We start from the raw sequence: 20,848 nt of genomic DNA, 5'->3' as shown, positions 1-20,848 counted from the left end.
TTATCTTAATGAAATTCCATATTCATTAGAGTAAATTTTGTAATATAACAGAAAACTCTTGTTCAAAATTTTTATGAATGAAATGCAGCAATACGTAGAAACCATTCAGCACTCCACAAACTCCAAAGCTATAAAGACTCTGAAATTATGTAAACAATTTAATTGTTTGAGCTGCTGAACTTTTTTTATTTATTTATTTGTTTATTTTATTTCTTTTTCTTTTCTCTTAACCCTGGCATATTTGTTCTGTTCATGTCTGTCACTGCTTGTTTTGTACAAGCATTGAAATAAAGTGTTGGGAAAAAAAACTCATCACGCCTTTTTATCGACGACTACTGATGACATATATTTCTTGTTTTTTGAACTGACAGACTGGATGGAGTTTTGACATATTGCTGCCCCCGACAGTCTTAAGACGTATTTGCCTTTGAGGGGTGTCCCATTTTAAAGTCACAAGATAGCCCTTAACACTTGGTCTTGAGGGCTAGTGAGACTGAGGGTTGAGCTCGAGAATTAAGATTGAGGCTTAAGATAGGAATTGGGATTGGGCCTATGTGTCAGCCCTGTGGTAGTCTGGTGATCTGTCCAGGGTGTATCCCACCTCTTTCCCAGTGTCAGCTAGGATAGGCTCCAGCCCACCCACGAACCCTAACAGGATAAGTTACGGAAAATGAATGAATGAATGAACTCTGCAATAGAAACGGTCTGTCATTGCCAACATTGGTATATTTACTTATTGTGATGTTATTTCTTGGAGTATCTTCAAATGCCTCACATCCCTAAAATCTGTACAACCTAAGCCAAAAAGTTATGTAGGTCAATAAACCATAAAAATGCTAAAAGTATTGAAATAGTGTATTTCAGAAAAATTTGACATGTTTTTTGATCATTAGGAGCTTACAACGTGATGACACGGAAGACAGAAGCCATAGCTTTCTGCTACAAACAGAATGAATCTAATCAGAATGCTCTATCTATTATGGTTCTTATTTTAGATCTTTGCAAACAGAATCATGCAGAAACAATCTCCTGCTGCTGTGCGGGAGGACCATTTTCAAATGGTTACATTTTAGTGTCAGTCAGTTTTCAAGAATGAGTTGCGGACAATGTAAAATAATATTAATTATAGCTGCTGCACAGCTATGGTTGGGGCCGGGCAATTTTAGGCAATTCTGAGCAACACACACACACTAAAACAAAGTATATCACAACATAGAAGTTACATCATATAATTATGGCATGCCCTTCAAATTGTGGATGAGTGGCTGAAGTGATCAGACTCATAATATACAAAGGAAAGAAAAACTCAAGAACAAGAAAGTAAGAATAACATTAACTGCTAGCAATTATGAACAAACTGGCCTGATCTATCTTAAAGCTAAACATTATCCATGATGACAAAGATGAAAACATTTTTTAAAATGTAAAAGAAGCTATTGGACAGACTCTGCATACTGACTGATAGCTAAGCCACATAAACAGGGAAAAGAGACAAGGGATAACAGGGAAAAGTGTTGATCAAGAGTATTTGTCTCTCTGCAAAACTGCCTGGATCATAATTATTTTAACCTTGGTAGTCTCTAATCCACATAGCATGATGCCTGAACATAGGACTTTCACATTAGAATGCCGGTTCTGCCTTAGCTGAGGCTTGAACTCACAACTTCTGAGAGTGAGGTCTGTCTTCTATCTCACTGAGCTAACTGTCAAGTGCCAGTTCATTTGTGGCTTCCGAAATTGACTAAGCCAAGCATCAGGGTGCCAGACAGTAGCCATCCATGCCATGGAAAAGCAAATTTCAAAGTGAAAGTTCCAAAGCTGTGGCACATATGGTTGATTTGTTATGAATTTTCAAAGTTTTGAAATTTAGAAGCTTGCTGTAGCGCCACCATCAGGACTATTGTCTTGTGTTTCCTGTTGAGGACATCTGGCATGGGACTGGACCTTTATGAAAAGTTTGGGTAGATTTCTCATATGGAAATGTTGCACAAGCTGAGGCTTGAACTCACAATCTTCAACACCAAGAACCATCCTCTATCTCACTGAGCTAATTGGCAAACAGAAATATCACATGTAGCTTCACAAATTGACTAAGCCAGTCACCTGTGTGCAAGACAGCAGCTGTTAGTGTGTAAAGGCAGATTTCAAACGGCTGTCAAAAATTCAGTTATGAAGACAAAAATATGAAAATACACAAATTGCATCTAGACAGCATGGAGATTGGCTCCATAAGTGAAAAACTGATGTTTAAACATGCCATTTTTGCATTGACTCCAATTGTTCACGAGAGCAAAATTCAGAATGCTGTAAAAAATTCAGTTTTTGAGACAAAATTCTGATATTTTCCAAACATCATCTACCATGACTCCAAAATTGTGTCTTTTTTTTAATGAACACTGAAAATGTATTTAGCAAGAATTTGCAAGTTTATGTTTACAATACCGTTTACAGTCAAACATTTTGATGCACTGTAGGCTCAATTTTCAATAAATCAAAAATCTGTGTGGATCGTTTGTGTAGGACCGTCTGAAGATGCTCTGTAGCAAGTTTGGTGTCAATTGAGCAAAAATTGTGGGAGGAGATAGGTTTAATAAGTTTTATGGTTTTTGAAAAAAACAGAGTGATGGACTTCATAATTTGCAATAGGTTTAAATGTACAAAAGTTTCTTCAGTATTGGGGCTACATTTTGGTGAAAATTGCAAATCTGTAGCACATATGGTTGATTTGTGAATTTTCAAAATTTTGAAATTTAGTGGCTTGCTGTAGCTCCACCATCAGGACTATTGGCCTGTTTTTGCAGCTGAGGATATCTGGCATGAGACTGGACCTTTGTGCAAAGTTTGGTGATTTTTCGCGCATGGGAAGTATGATTTCCTCGGAAGAAGAAGAAGAAGAACATGCAGCAAAACAATAGGGTCCTGGCAGCTTAGGCTAGGCTAGGCCTAGGCTGCCCAGCCCCTAATAATCATAATAATAATAACATTCATCTTCTAACCGCTTCATCCTCTTGAGGGTCGCGGGGGGGCTGGAGCCTATCCCAGCTACATCGGGCGAGAGGCAGGGTACACCCTGGACAGGTCGCCAGACTATCGCAGGGCTGACACATAGAGACAGACAACCATTCACGCTCACATTCACACCTACGGACAATTTAGAGTCTCCAATTAACCTAGTCCCCAATCTGCATGTCTTTGGACTGTGGGAGGAAGCCGGAGTGCCTGGAGAGAACCCACGCTGACACGGGGAGAACATGCAAACTCCGCACAGAAGGGCTCCCACGCCCGGGATCGAACCGGCAACCCTCTTGCTGTGAGGCGAGAGTGCTAACCACCACACCACCGTGCCGCCCCCATAATAATAACAATAATAATAATAATAATAATAATAAATATAGTCACATTTTTTAATTTCATTTATATACTTTATTAATCCCCCTGAGGGGAAATTCAATTTTTTCACTCCATTGTCATTAACACACAGGTCCGAAATACACACATGTACAAACAGGACCTATACATGCACAAAGTGGAGAGATGTCAGAGTGAGGGGGCTGCCTTGGTCAGGCGCCCCGAGCAGTTGGGGGTTCATGCCTTGCTCAAGGGCACCCCGGCAGTGCCCAGGAGGTGAACTGGCACCTCTCCAGCCACCAGTCCGCACTCCGCATTTGGTCCGGATGGGGACTTGAACCGGTGACCCTCCAGTTCCCAACTCAAGTCCCTATGGACTGAGGTACTGCACACATAGATAGATAAATCACCTTACGTCCATATAAATGTCACTGTATTTTAGCTGATTCTGCATTGTCTGCATTCTAACATTACATAATGTACCTTTCATTGTGTGTGTGCAATGATGGATTAAGGGTCACTGGCCGCCTGCACTGCCCCAGCCTACTCGTGCTACTTTAAAGGGGACCTACCTCTTTGAGAATTTTTGCACTCGTAATAAATTTTGGGGGACCAGGGAAGCAACTAATCAAATTAATAACTCCGTAAATCACTTATTAATTCGTCAGCACGCTTATCAATAATGAATCAATCTCAATATCTGGGTTATGAATTCTCTATACAGTGATCTCAGCTCCTGTCCAAAAGATATATACACAGACAACGACTTGGCGATAAATGAAGATTTATTTAAGCTAAATATGTAACAACTGAATAAATGAATAGCAAATGATGATTATATGACACAACACAAAATTAACAGTATATAAAAGGAATGAAATGAGAAGTAACACTCGTGTGAGTTATTTAGTTTGGCGATAGTGGGATAGTGGGAGTATGTTGCAGGGATGCGCAAAACCATTCACGTAATGAAACCTAAATTAAAATCAGGATAATTAACTAAGCCTCCTGCTCGACCTCACTCTTCACCGCACAGCGGCTCACTCAGGTTATGGAAGTTCTTTGCCTACTTTTCAGCAGCGGGGATCAAAGGCAAAGCTCCTCTTGGGGTCCCGGACTGTCGTTTCACAGCTCCCGGACTTTCCAGCACAATGGAACAGGCTGTCTCATAGCAGTGGGGAGTGGTTGAGTCTGCAATGTCCCGTGGGTACCCCAGGTTGGTTGCTTTACACTGCAGAAAGCCTTTGGGCTTGGCATGAGGACCACTGTGGCAAGTGGCTGGCAGCCACTGGTTCCAATGAATCTGGGGCGAAGAGGTTGGTTGGCAGGTGCTGGTCTACTTTGTTCTGATTACTCATTTATAATAATGGTGAGAACAATATCGTTGGCCGTTCGATATTGTTGTCAAAGTTATTAACGTACAAAAATGTTGAAAACACTGGAGATAAAAAGAAAACTGGATCAACAAAATTTAAAACTTCAAAATAACTTTGATCGTGAGCACAAGAGAGTTACGCATGAGCTAAATGAAGTGAAAACGAAAGAGCGTACGCAAACATAAGACTAAAAAAAATGAAGAAGAGGGCAACACAAAAGAGACAAGAGAGTAACAAAAACACGTACGACAAGCAAGTGAGCTGCGCCGAGCGCACTCGTATTTATCTGGCCAAAGTGAGCGGATTTGATAAGGGAGGCTTGTCTCCAGATGAAAAATAGTCTCATCATGTTATTTTGGAGGAAACTTAATGCTTTTCTTATATGAGGTCGTATACTTCGTGATGGACACATACTCTTCCCATTATGGTAAAAACTGATTCTTAACATTCATTCATTCATCTTCTAACCGCTTCATCCTCTTGAGGGTCGCGGGGGGGCTGGAGCCTATCCCAGCTGACATCGGGCGAGAGGCAGGGTACACCCTGGACAGGTCGCCAGACTATCGCAGGGCTGACACATAGAGACAAACGACCATTCACGCTTACATTCACACCTACGGACAATTTAGAGTTATCAATTAACCTAGTCCCCAATCTGCATGTCTTTGGACTGTGGGAGGAAGCCGGAGTGCCCGGAGAGAACCCACGCTGACACAGGGAGAACATGCAAACTCCACACAGAAGGGCTCCCACGCCCGGGATCGAACCGGCAACCCTCTTGCTGTGAGGCGAGAGTGCTAACCACCACACCACTGTGCCGCCCCGAGTCTTAACATCTAATTAAAAATACAGATTAACATTAAATCAAAATACATTTATTATGCCGTGGTATCAACTAGGCTACTTCAAATACACACACTCTAGACTAACTCATAGTAGCAATATATAATGAAAAACAAAATGAAGAAGCACATATTCATGCAAACAAGTTGATTAATAATCCCCAATTATATCTTCATTCAAACTATAAAGTTGACTTCCTTATGGGAACTATTCTTAACTCAGCCACAAGATGGCAGTATGGCTCCATGTTAGACGAGAGGTTAACAGTTGAAATTGAAATTGAATTCTGCAACTTATCAATCTTTTGTTTTACAGGGTTGGTTACGACCAACAAAGAGGAACAAAATGAATAATCTCTCTTCCAACATACATTTCAATTTTATCACCCAGGAACATTTGGTAAGAGAGAGGATGGCGTGGTAAACGTAAAAGTAATCTATGTGAGCGAAAACTTCAGACTGTTCTCAACATAGTGAGCCAGATTTCTTTTTATGGTTAACAGCTCCAGGTATGCTATTGTTTACATTAGCTACATACTAACATCAACAAAACTTGTAATCTTGGTTGCTAATGTTGTAAACTTCCCCCCGATTTCATATTATATTCCTTCTGCAACATGTGTGGTTGTGTTTAAAAGCTGTTATTGGTGATTTTTTCGTGATTAAAAAGTGCTGTTTTTCTCCATTACCATTATTCCCTGGCTGTATCGATGATGCAGATGCAGAGATGCAGAAGACCCAGAAATACTGACCAATCAGAGCAGACTGGGCTTTTTCAGGAGGGGGGGCAAAAGACACAGATGCTAAAACTGAATGTTTCAGACAGAGGGTGAATATAGGTGTTCCACCACAGACAGTATGAGGAAAATACAATGTTTCTTCACCGTTAAAGGATGTAAACATGGTCTAGTAGTATAGTGTAGATGACCTGACCTGACTTCAGCCAGGACATGACTCTGACCAAATTTAGTTTTGGAGAAGCAAACTCATTTTGGTTAGGGGCCACATACAGCCCACTTTTAATCTCAAGTGGGCCGGACCAATGGAAGCTTTGCTTAATAACCTATAAATAATAACATCTTCAAATGTTTTGCCTTTCTTTTAGTGTAAAGATGAACAAGTACAATATGATTATAAGTGCAGTTCCACTCCAGTACATTAATGCTGCCATCACACAACAAACCAAAGTGGAAGGTACTGGGGAAGCAGGTTATCTCCTGCCTTATAAACCATTTACAAATCTAAAGTTTTGGCAGTTTTTACCTTAACAATAGTGTTCCACCAACATTGTTTTAAATGGATAGTGCACCCAAAAATGAAAATTCAGCCATTATCTACTCACCCATATGCCGAGGGAGGCTCAGATGAAGTTTTAGTCCTCACATCCCTTTGCGGAGATCCAAGGGGAGAGGGGGTAGCAACACAACTCCACCTAATGCAGGCTGGACGCCCCAGATTAAAACGTCCAAAAAAACACATAATTGAAACCACAACATATCTCCGTATGCCTCATTGTAGCCTGTAGCTCTAACTGCCTCTCTGTGGACCACGCTCATGTGTGTGCTTGCGCGAGACCCTGAGACATGGGCACCGCCATCATGTGTGTTCACGTGCTTGCTGTAATATTGGAGTATAATAGAACAAAAAAAGAGAGACAGAGAAAAAGTGGAATTATATGAGAGAGAGAGAGAGAGAGAGAGATGGCACAGGTCAGAGCAGCTCCATGAACTGCAAATACATTAGTTTATATTAGTTGTCAGCCGTGTCAACTTTTGAATTGCCAGGAGGGATGAAGTGTGTGTATGTGCACTTTCTATTTCATAATAGCCTTGTCGGCTGCAGGGGCCCAGCTATAATAACATACATCAAACCTGACATGGAATACATGCAAACAAATCACCGCCATGTGCAGCGGGGGATAACCACTGTCTGTTTACACACATACACACACAGGGCATGGGGACAGCCCTATCACATTTGGTGCAGTGGGCCCAATAGATCTCTGGGGTAGGCGGTGAAGGGGGCATGGCACTAACTCTGGTAACCTCCATCTTTATTATCAACTGCATCATGGGAGCAGCAGAGGGGAAGGAAATACTGATAGAAGAAACACACACACTGGTACACACAGCCTAGCTAACACTGAACAGATTCAACTTGGATATACTATATGAATGCCAAACACACACACACACACACACACACACACACACACACACACACACACACACACACACAACAATCGAGCTGATATTTAATCATTTGAAGGCTGTTCCTATAGCCTAGTGTCCAGGCGGCGCTCTGCTATTACAGCAAACAGGACAGATGCTCCAGTCATAAATCAATAGCCAAATATCAGCTTAGTGGGAGGAAGGGCAGACACACACCTACACACACACTCACACTCATGGATCTTCTTCACCTTGCACTGCCTACTGTATCTTTTATTAGGAGCAGATTATGTTATCTCTCAGCTGCATTTGCTCAGTGTCACAGTGTAAATAATACAACACTGTGGGTCTGTAGGAGTTTATGCATTAGGGGAAAAAAAGCCTGAATACTCACACATCTTTTATTGGCATGTCCACAAAATGGTGTTGTAAAAGAGGTCAAACCATCACTGTCAGGTCAAAACCTTGTATCTCCTTGTATCTCCATGCTCTCAAACTAGTCTCTATATACAGACTCTACATTCAGTGAATGTAAAGTCTGTAGGCAAACCCCGGAGATCTTGCCTTCGGAAGAAGAGCGGAAGAGCCCTGGTTTCCGGTTGTAGGCTGTTTGTAGTCCGCGTGATATTGATCAATTACGTTTGAGCCGGCTGCAGTTGCCAGGTTAAACGGTCCGTGCGGTGAACTAATGAGGTGGAACATAATTGGCGTCACTGCAAACTCTGAATCCATCGCAATGGTTCAGCATATTTACTTATATATAAACGGAAGTCGAAAACGGAAATTTGCCTCCTCGTCCAAATCAAACCGGAATGCCAAAAATATTCAGGGGTCTGCCTCCAGGGGCTGTATTGCCATCTGCCGGAAGTCAGACGCCGAATACAGCTCATGGGTTCTGAGAATGCTCTCAAACTAACTTGAAGGATTACATGTTCCTCAAGGAGTTAAGAGTATTTTCCATTCTGCGAGGCTTCTCATGAGACCCTTTTCAAATTTACTGGATAATATCATAAATGCACTGTCCTACAGCTAAAACAAGGTTTTGGAGATATGAGGTTTTCACCTGACAGCAGTGAAATGCTTGCCTGAAGAAGTCAGTGTACCTCTGTGTGGCTTCATAAAGTTTGAGCTCAGTTTTTCTCTTCAGTATTTCAAAGGTGATGTGGAAAATCTTTTGCGCTTTCTGATTTGGACTCGGCATCAAGATCAGAGCGTTCTGAGACGCGCTGTTGCCTCAGTCCATTTCAGCCTGTCTCTCTATGTTTTCCCTCTTCATCTCTCGTTGAAGAATATCCACGGTACGGAAGATGTACGCTTCAGTTTTGCATGGTGTGTGATGTAGGAGGCTGATAGCCTGCAGGAGGGCTGCTCAGGACACACATTCCAAACTTCTGTCAGTGTCTAAATGGGGAAGAAATTCAGATGCGGGCGCGGTGGGTTTTTAGAAGAGAAGGAGAAGTGATGACACAGGGAAATACTTCATATCACTAAATACAGACTATTTCTCTTTTTCTTTATCCATCTTCACAGTCTCCCAGGAAAACTGTCTGGTAGGGTAAAAATGCTAAAAGACCATTTTTAAATGCATACATGGAATGGAATGAAAAATATTCATACAATCCAATTCTTTTAAATCGAGTAGATCTCTACCTGTCTGTTCAACCTACATCTATAATAATTCTGTTTTATTACCACCTGGGTCTTATTTTCAGAGTTTTGGCCATCATTCCTATTGGTAAGAATAACACTGTATTCAGCAAGTTTTTTCTGAGATCTTTATGTTTTAAAACATCAGTTATTCTAACACTAAAAAGCCAGTTTACCCTTAGGGAGAGATTTGTCAAAGATTGTGAACATCCCAGCCATCACAGTTTGCATATCAACCTCCTGCTTTGACCCAACTTTGACTGGCAGTACTTTATGTAGTTGTCCACCAACATTTTTGTGTGATGTCTCTGGAATAAATACCGAGAATAGGGGTGTAACAGTACACAAAAATCTCGGTTCGGTACGTACCTCGGTACACAAGTCACGGTTCGTTTTTTTTCGGTACAGTAATGAAAAAAATAGACTATTAACTATTAAATATCTTTTACTTATTGGTAGCCTTATTAAAACATACCACCACAGCAGTTAACTCTTTTTACACAATTTTTTAATGAAAAAACAGTATATATAAAATCCTGCTTTTTCACATTGTTTGAATGAAAATAGAAATATAAAAGGGAAAAATAAAATCCTGCTGTTTTTTAACACATTTTTTGAATTAAAAATATAAATATAAATTTCTGCTTAAACAGTTTTACTCAATTAAAATAAAAAGTATAGTGCAGCTGGTCAGCTTTCAAGCCTGCTCAGATTCAGTTTTACTAGGAACTAGTAAACAAGTAAACAAAACATGCTTATATCTAAATTCAGATTCAGATTCAGAATACTTTATTAATCCCCGGGGGGAAATTGTTTTTGTTCCAATGCCCCGTGCAAAGTAGAAATAGAAATACAGCATGAGTGGAAACAAGAGATAAAGATGAAGATATAAATAAAATACTAAAATAGACAATGAAATAAATAAAGTAAAATATTAAAGTAGACATTAAAATAAAATAAAATAAAATATTAAAGTAGACATTAAAATAAAATAAAATAAGATAAAATATTAAAGTAGACAAAAAATAAAAATAAATAATAAAATAGTAAAGTAGACAATCTGAAATATATATAATATACAATGAAATGGTTGTAGCGTTATAAATGAAATGAGAATGAGAGAATGAAATAGCCAAATGAGTCCGATCATCAAAGGGAGGAGTTGTACAGTTTAATGGCCACAGGTAAGAATGACTTCCTGTGGCGCTCAGTGGTGCATTTAGGAGCAATCAGTCTCTGGCTGAAGGTGCTCCTCTGTTCAACCAGAGCGTTGTGGAGAGGGTGAGAGCCATGCTCAGGTATCGCCCGCACCTTCGACAGCATCCTCCTGTCCGACACTGCTGTCAAAGACTCCAGCTCCACCCCCACAACATCACCGGCCTTTCTGATCAGCTTGTTGAGTCTGTTGGCATCGGCTACTCTCAGTCTGCTGCCCCAGCACACCACCAATGACAGCAGAGTCATCAGAAAACTTCTGAAGATGGCAAGACTCTGTCTGGTAGCTGAAGTCCGTGGTGTAAAGGGTGAAGAGGAAAGGAGAGAGTACAGTCCCTTGTGAGGCCCCGGTGTTGCTGACCACTGTATCTGACACACAGTGCCGCAAACACACGTACTGTGGTCGGCCAGTGAGGTAATCCACAATCCAGGACACAAGGGGGGGATCCACCAGCATTGCCTTCAGCTTGTCACCCAGTAGAGCAGGCCTGATGGTATTGAAAGCACTGGAGAAGTCAAAGAACGTGACCCTCACAGCGCTCCCCAGCTTGTCCAGGTGGGCGTAGACGCGGTTCAGCAGGTAAATGAGGGCATCCTCAACTCCAATCCGGGGCTGGTAGGCGCACTGGAGGGGATCCAGGTGCGGCCTGACCATAGGCCTGAGCCGCTCCAGGACGAGTCTCTCCAGAGTCTTTATGATATGTGACGTCAGTGCCACCGGTCGGTAGTCCGAGAGACCGCTGGGTTGCGGCATCTTTGGCACTGGAACGAGGCATCTTCCATATCACAGGGACCCTCTGGAGGCTCAGGCTCATTTTGAAAGTGCAGCTTAAACAATTTTACTCAACCCCAATGGCGTTGGTTATTTCTTTAGCGCAATGGTCAGGGAAACGCTCTTTCTTTTTAAACGACGACGATATCGTAGTTTGCACCAGACTGCTTTTTCTAGTCGTGCCGGTTAACGTTCAAACTGGGGTGGTGTCACTTTTAGATGCGTTAGCATGTTAGACGTGTTTCCAAGTACATACCTGACTGCTGTTCTGCAGTGTCAGCACACTGCTTTTGTCTTGTCCACTTGTTTATTTCCATCTTCGTATTTTACCCTGAAATCAAAGTGTTCCCAAACGGAGGACTTAAGGTTTGCGGGTGGGTCTTCAGGTTCGTCAGGCTCACTTGCCATGTTGTCAAAATGCGAGAATGTGCTGCACAAAGTGAAAGCGGAGATTTATGGTCAGACTCGGTCCGTCACTCAATTATGTCCGTTGGGGAACTAGATATTTTAAATGGTTCGGCTCGCAAAAACGGAATTAAAACAAAACAAAATAAAATAAAATAATATCCTGCGCCCACTAATCTGGTACAGGGTTGTGCCGAACCGAAAGTCGCGTACCGTACCGCATTCGACACAAATACATGTATGTTACGGCCCTACCGAGAATGTATAAAATAATGGACATAGTCCCAGTGACGTCAATCATTGGTTTGTGGACTTTCGTTTTGAAGTCTCAGGCATTTTGGCCTTCACCATCTTGGATTTTTATCAGTTGACCATATCTGGACAAGAGGGTGGATGCTAGCTGCTAGCTTAGATAGCACGGCGTGTCTGCAACTTTGTTTAACTGTGACAATGCTAATGCAAATTTTTGCTAGTAAAAACAGATTTTGCTTGCCAGAAAAACTGAATATACAACTCCTTAGAGGATCCTTCAGTAACTCCAAATGCTTAACAAGACTTTTTTAGGTGACCATATTGTTACAATTAAATTTAATGAAGTAAAAACACACTGAAATACAGACAGCTACAGCTGTGCCTATACTCTGCAAATCTGGGGTTGCACCGTGGTTGCGTTACCTAACCATTGTTGTTGCCATGGTCAAGACTTGTCAAGGCGGCAGCTCTAGAGAAGTAAGCATTGGATCTGACTGAGAATCAGAGGGCACTATCTGCAGACAGCCTGTCACTCAATGTGGTACTTCACTTATATCACTTATTACTCAATCACTTATACATAACTTAATGACTTAACTTAATAACATTTCAACAGGTGTTACATAATAATTCAATCCCTACACAGTTGTCCTGTAAGGGGAAATTCGATAAAGAAAGCAAGACTGTTTTTTTGGACCAGGCTGTAAACATGTTTATTTCTGCTGTAAGATTGAGCCAGCCTCAAGTGGCCATTCTAAGAGCTGCAGGTTTCAGCACTTCTGTGTTGGCTATTTTTTTTTTTTTTTTTGCCTGGAGGTTGTGCTTTGATAAATAGCATACTACAACCACCTAAAAGCACATCACAGAGAGCAACCATAGTCAAAATAAAGGTAAGTTTACTATGGGGTTCTGGAGAGGACACCAGAGAAAAGGATGGCTGGTAAGACAGATGTTGAGAAAAAGTCAACAGCCCCTACTCCGCACACAGAGAAGGACATTGATACAGGAGGTGAGGGCATTGACAGTATCCAAGTCAGCAGGAAGGTCCTGAGCTGCCAGCTTGCCTTAACGATATTAGAAAGTCCATTTAGAATACATCAAAAAGAGAAGAAGCATTTCAGTTACTTTCTACCACTATGGTGCAAAACTTAAAGGAGTAGTCTACCGCCATCCTTACTCCTTGAGTCAGGTTAAATAGGCATAGAGCTGTCTCTCTACTGGCAGTTGAATGATTGAACACCTCCTGGAGCTCAGCAGAAAACAACTTCAACAAAGAGCAGATGAGAGATTGTTTCACCCACTCAGCGGTTCCACAGTCCTTGGCTCTGCCCCTGAGTAATCAGATGATGTGTGCCACCTGGGATCTTTCCATGGGGAAGGACAAGGGCTGGAGCTTGTAGAAGGACAATAAATGAACCTTGTAAAGAATTACACCAAGGAAAGTCCAAACAGTAAGTCTTGAGCTACTTTTTAAAGGCATCCACAGTTTCACAGATCTGAAGTCCAAAGGGAAGGAGCTCCAATGGTTATGAGCAACAACCTAAAAGACAAGTCCACTTTAGTTTCAAGTTTGGGGCAAGGGACAACCATAGAGCCAAAGTATCCAGATATGGTTGCTGCCATCTAGCACTGGTAACATCATTTGGCGCCAGAGTCTGTGTAGCACCGGTCTCTGCATTGTTCTCACCCATACACCCTTCCGACCAATCCCAAGCAGCGCCATTCATAGCAGTTCGCTCACATAGCTGTCAATCTGTCTTCCGTCCCCCATTTTTAAACATCAAATTACAAGGTATAACCAACTCTATCCGAAAAACAAACACTTAACATCAGTGTGATAAGGACTACCTGGACAAAGGCATGGATGCTTTCAGCTGCCTCTCTTTCAGCTTTGCTAATTTTGTACTAAATTTAGGCTCTCTGAAAGTCTTGGTGGTGCTTTTTGTGGTTGGTGTTGGATGGTGGTGGTGTGTTGCTGCAAGTCACTAATCAGGATAAGGAAATCAACCCACCAGTCTGCAAACTCTGCTTTTGCCAAATTCTAATTATTATTAATAATAATATATTAATCACCTTGTAAACCTAATTGTAATTGTTCAGAATGTAGAATATATACACACAGACATAAACATACACAGGACAACCAACAAAACCTTGTCCCCTTGTCCCCTTATCCCCGAACAAAACTTTATTCCTTTATTTCCTGGCCTGTATTTGTGGCACTGAGTGTTCATCAGAGACATTAAAAGTATTTAGACATAGACATGAAAAAGGATTAAAACATCTTGCCCCCCATTTAAAATTAACTTATTAGAAACAGCTAAGGACTTTAGCATATGTTAAAATGACTGTTTTGATGTAGTCTGTGTGATCTTTATTATTTTCTAGCAGGTGTGGTTGTGTCTTAAATGGTTGGAGCACCTGGTCAGCAGAGGGCGCTGTGTGTGTAAGGTATCAATGACTGACGCCTGCCACTAGTAGAGTGAGACGTCAAATCGTTGTTGTAGTGCAGAGAAACACAGATGCCAAAGGGCTGATATTGTGCTGTTTACTGTTCTGACAGGTAAGATGATCAGAAATCATAAACAGAAACACACATTAAAGTGATATGACAAGTGTTAAAGCCTTAGACTGTGACTGTGATGTGTAATAAGTTGTAACCTAACTTGAATGGAGATGAGCGTACAGAGTAATGGCTGTGTAAGTACCGAATGTGTCTGGGCTGCCAGATTTGTCCGGGGTCCCGCGCTAACTGATGACGTCACACTTTATGATTGGCTTTATGGCAGTCACAAATCCTGATTGGTTGTAGCCATGGTTGTGGCTGGAAGTTTGAGGAAATGGTTGTAATGTTAGAGAGTTTGAGGAGAGAAACAAAAATAATAAATCGAATGTTTTCTCTTCAGCTGTATGCTGAATGAAGTATTAAAACATTAACCTGACAAGCGGCAAACATTAACGAGATCGGCTCAGTTCAGATTAGCCTTCTTACGAGATCGGCTTGGTTCGGATTAGTTTTCTTTTAAGTTAGCATTAAGCTAACGGCTAGCGGCTAATAATAAAACGGCTTAAAAGAAGCTGTCTTTAAAAAGGGGAAATGTACAACAGTGAATTAAATACGATTAGTGAGGCTGGTTTGAAGTTAGCCCTTGCTAATGTGTGGTGTAAAACCCTTAACTGTGTATGGACGAGTGGAGGCTAATAATAAATACTAATGATTTAAAGACAGTAGCAGGCCTGGAATTAAGTCATTTTTAGGGCAAGGCCACTTTGACCTTTGATAAATACAAATTTATTGGGGCATCACGGCCAAAATGTGGGGCACCAAGGCCAAAACCAATGGCACAATAACAATGTGTGCTAATTACATTGAATGAAGACAAAACAATATATGTGATGAAAAACAGTACTGAGTTTAGTAAAACTGTAAACTGAACATTTGACTTTTCCAAAAAAAATGCTGTGCGATAAATGTTATTCAAATTAAATTAAAATGTGAACAATTCATAATATTCATTGTTATTGTTATGATAAAATAAAGTCTAAATGAACTAAAGAAGATCAAAATTAAAAGTTTCAGCACCATGCATTTGACAGGAGTATTCACCTAACATAGCCTACATATCTTGAATTATATAAGTATTTATATGTCTATGTATATTTTTACATAAATCCCCAATATTTAATTTGCCTTTAAAAAAATCCTCTTCCTTCATTTAATTTGACAATGTTTATTGTATTGTATTATATGTATTAATTCTCTACAGGATCTTGTATATTCTTTAATGTGTGTTCAATTTATTAAAAGAAAAAACAAAAACAAACAAACAAAAAAAAAACATTTCAGTGAACCCTGCAGCAAAGTGAACCCTCTTCCTCAGAGAGGATCTTTGCCTCCCAGTTTGTTCCTGGCGGCAGAGCAGAGTGAACGTCTTTCTATCAGAGGATCTTTGTCCCTTGAGAGCAGCCTTGCTGTTTGTTATGTTATTGTTATCGTCGGCAGCCCTGAGTACCTTGTAAAGCTTTAGCATAGTTAGTTAAAGGGCCAGTGTGTAATGTTTGGCATGGTTTATTGTCAATCTGAATCTGAATCTGAATATTCTACCCATTAATATGTTTATACAAGTGTATGATCGCTATAAAATAAAATTTGTTTGGTTTTCGTAGCCTTATAATTATGCTTTTATATATATGTAGCAAGGGCCTTGCTTTAGAGAGATCGCCATCTTGCGCCGCCATGTATGTACGGCAGACCGAGTGGACAATCCAGCCAGCCAGAGAATGCGTTTTGCGTGTATAAATAAACCAACGAAGACAGCGGAAGGAAGGAAGAAGGAGGAGGAAACAGCAGAGTGTTAGTAGTTCGTTGATAGAGAGTAGTGAAAAGTTTTTTTAGTTATAAAGTTTGCGAATGGACCACACTTACCACGCAACAGGAGAGAATGAACCCGAACCGTCATCTGCGAGGAAAAGAAGACGCAACTTCACTCCTTGTGATGCACTCTCTGCGGCGCTTTTCCTCCTGATGATATATCTCCCCAACAATGGCAGCAGTAGCACCGAATCCCATTCTGTGCATTCAGCCTCTCTTCTCACCTGCTCGGCATCAAACACATGGAGTTCCTCATCTGTATGCTCCGGCTCAAACAGGTATGGCTCTGGATCTGTGTCCGCTACAAGAAACTCTTCAAAATCGCGTTCAAAGTCGTCCATTGCAGCTACTATAGTCCGGAGATATTGCTAGGCTAAATAAACAGCTGAGCTCTGTTTACCGGCTACGCTGTCACTCAGTGTATGGGCTGGAGATTGGTGGAGCAGAGAGGGGAGGGGGGTCCCCACTCAGTATGGTAAACGAGTATGTGTGTAAAGTTATGAAGTGTGTCTGTTACGCTAGAAGAGTCAGAGTTTGGGACGGAGTGGAGTGTTACTGGAGTTTCTGGAGTGCTCAAATAAACGGGCCTTTTTCCCGAACGCTCCTCTGGTCTCCTGCTCGTGAGGGATTCATTACAATATCGTAACATGGTTTAGATTTCTAAATAAACATTCACCTCGTCGCTAGATAAACCTACTCCTGAAAAAGTCATGCGCAAGGCTTTTTGTCCCTACGAGGCCGCCGTCATTTACCCGATGGGAGGGGTGAGCGAGTGAGCCCTGCAATCTAGAATTTGACCACTGATGTCACTGTTTTCAACCCATTTTACACACTGGCCCTTTAACACATTTGTTATCAGCCCATGTGTTTAAATTAATAAATATTTGGTTTATTTGCACAACTTTGCCTCTCTGCCGTCTTTTATCACGCTTGCTAACACTTAGTTAACTTTACCAGCAGATCTGTATGAGGCACAAACTGAGGCTACAGTTAGCAGTGTGCTGATGCTTAGTGATATTTCTTAATCTTTTCTGTGAAACTAATGTGCATTTAATGAGAAAACTTTATTTTAAGGGCACAACGGCCAGTTCAAAACAGTGCATGCTACACTGGCCGTATGGGTAGGAGGGGCATTATGGCCACACTCTGGGGTATCCACGGCACTGGCCCTTTTACCGTGGTATAATTCCTGCCCTGCAGTAATACGTTAAAGGGTTAAAAAGTGAGACAGTTCATGTGGTAATAAACAGAGATTAAAATAAGTTCATGGAATATAAATACTTGTGGTTAAAAAGGTATTGATGACATGATTACCTAACTTTCATTTGAATGTTTTTGATGTGTTTGGATTTGTCCATAATATGTGTTTGAAAGACGCCTGCCACTAGTAGAGTGAGACGTCAGATCGTTGTTGTAGTGCAGAGAAACACAGACACCAAAGGACTGATATTGTGCTGTTTATTGTTCCTACAAGAATAAAAAAAAGTTAATATGCTAAACAAGGAATCGGCCACCGTGTCATTCTTATAAGTGTAACATATTCACTTTTGTATACACTGTTCTTGTTTAAGTGTTATGTGTTGTCTTGCAATTAAAGCACAAACAACACAAAAAAACCCTGGGGAATTCTTTCAAATTTCACACAACTTCCACCAGGGATGAACTGATGGGAATTTGTTGGTCAAGATCACTGTGACCTTGCATCCATCTCATTTTGTGAACACTGTATCTCAAGAAGGACTTGAGGGAATTTCCTCAAATTTGGCACACATGTCCACTTGGACTGATTAGAGTTTGGTGGTTGAAGGTCAAAGGTCAAGGTCACTGTGACCTCACAAAATATGTTTTTGGCTATAACTTAAGAATGAATATGCTAATTATGACAAAATTTCACACAAACATCTTACAGGATAAATTGATACAGTGATAATATTTTATATCCAAAAGGTCAAAGGTCAACTCCACTGTGACATCATTATGTTCTACAAAACAGCCATGATTTAGCTCTTAGTTACATTATTGAATTGCTGCTTCCATATTAGCCAGAGTGCAGTCTCAGATCTTCAAGCAAGGCTCTGCTCACTGTTCATAATTCATGGCTTAAAAATAAAACTGGTTTTGCAATCAGGGCTCCACAGCTCTGGAACTCCCTGCCTGAAGATCTGAGGCTGCAGCATTATTTCCAGCATGTCTTATCTTTGTAATGGTATTATTGTCTATCTGTCATATTAACTTTTGGTATTTTGGGGTGCCCTGATAGCTCACCAGTAGGGCATGTACCATTAAGGATGAATTGTAATTGTACCGGTAATTGTCTCATTTTATTACTAATTTATTTACTGCAGTCCTGAAATGTTTTTTGTTCCTGTTTTAACCACATACAACACTTTGTAACGTTCTTCTGAAAGGTGCTTTATAAATATGGTTTATTATCATTATTATTATCCTCTCAGGACTTGCAAGCTTTTACCCACAATGGTCTATGAGACATTTTTATTTTCAGTACAGGAGAACTCCCACATCCATTCTGCACCTCTGACACAAATAATCCTTCTTCAGTTGTACTGTTAGTAAAGTATGATGATATCTGGGTAAATATTCTGTATCATCTAAAGATCCCCCCTGCTCCCTTAGCATATTTGTTGGGCACCACTACAAATATGGAGTGGTAAAAATATGGACAAACATTCCACAAATCCTCAGCAAAGACACAATATCACTGGAGAAAAAAGACACATGTAGTATCAAATAAAATTGTCTCTCTGCCAGAGTGAATTTAAAGATACTATTCAAAATACTTGAGTGATTAAACACCTCAGGCAGTCTAGTCTTTGCTCTTTGAACTGGAGCACAGCCGGATATCCTCCCAGCTACACCTGTGCTCCGCTTATTGAGGGTAAAGACCATAAAATATATTAAAATCTATTCATTTTTCAACATTTACTTGTCAAGGAAACCATGACTGAGCTTCACTTTTTGAGTTTTCTAGCAGCACTTCACATTAACACACTTTTACACATTCACAAGTGTGACCTGTTCAGTAAAACCACAGACTTTCCTGCTGAGCACTGGGAGTTTACCTGTGCATCCACAGTCCAAAATTGGCAGCCAGAGAGCGGCTCTGCTGTAGCAGTTAAACGCGGGTTTGGACTGAAAATGTGTATTTAAACAATGCATGGTGCTGGGTTGGAGGGGTCGTGTTGTACTGGCCTTAAACATAAAAAACAGAGGCAGGGGCACTGTCAGGGATTTTGGGGCCCATGAAAAGATATCACAATGGGCCTGTGGCGGCCCCTCTGCTAGATTCCTCTGTTTGTGCTGTTTGCTTTGTCATTCCAGGGCAGCAGACTTGATGAGTGCAATCAATGTCATGGGACACACCTGGGCTTGGTGTGTTCCATGAACATAAGACAAACAATACCAATCAGATCTTGGCCGGCAGACCTCCTTACCATGCCTTTGCTTTGTGTTGTTTCCGTCTTCTTTATTTTTACAGCACGACAGCATATTTCCTATCCTACACTACTGACTCTACAGATTTCTCCTACCCATTTGGTGCAACTTGTTTGATTTATTGTCATTACTTTTAGTTAAGGAATCACTTTATTTGTTAATTTTACCTGTATGTCTCCCTCTTTTTGTCCACCCTAAGAGCCAGGCTGTGACAGACCCCACCACCACGGGCCATGCAAATCCTGCACAAATACTGCGACCACAACTCCAGAATCTAATCAACCCATTAAAAGCTTTAAATAACTCTACCTCTGCGACATTATACTTTTTACTTCAACTTTTTTATTTATTATTATCCCAAAGGAAATTCGATCTGCAGCAGCCATCACGACACAAGAAATACATAAAGGACAACATCAGAAGAAAATATAAAAAATAAGAACACAAAAATTCCCGATCTCAAGTGAAAACAGATATTTCTACCACACTAAACCAGAAACTGAAATGGCTTGAAAAGTGCACAGTAAATGCACCATCAAGTCATGCAAAGTAAAGAGTCATTCAGTGGCGATAGATAAAATACGTAGTAATAAATAATCAAGGTAAGATATAATCTTCAACTAATCAATTAGTCGTGGGGGGAAAAAAATCTGCACGTTATTTTTACTTCTGCGGTGGTGTGTCTGTGTCACTCTGCAGTTACACCTCCAAAACACTAGTCGGTAGTGGAGGACTGCTAACTGCTGTAAAGTTTAGTTCAAATCAAACTTTATTTATATACCTCTTCCTGAGGTTTCTACCGTTTTTTTTCCCATTAAAGGATTTTGCGAGCGTCCTAAGGACAGAGGGATGTCATATGCTGTAAAGCCCTGTGAGGCAAATTGTGATTTGTGATACTGGGCTTTATAAATAAAATTGACTGACTGATTGATTGATTGATTGATTGATTGAGTTGATTCAAAACACACATTAAATATGGCTTAATAGAGACAATT

The sequence above is a fragment of the Epinephelus fuscoguttatus genome, linkage group LG9 (assembly GCF_011397635.1).
Source record: "Epinephelus fuscoguttatus linkage group LG9, E.fuscoguttatus.final_Chr_v1".
Classification (NCBI taxonomy): domain Eukaryota; kingdom Metazoa; phylum Chordata; class Actinopteri; order Perciformes; family Serranidae; genus Epinephelus; species Epinephelus fuscoguttatus.
The sequence above is the reverse complement of the archived record's forward strand: the minus strand, read 5'-3'. Positions refer to the sequence as shown.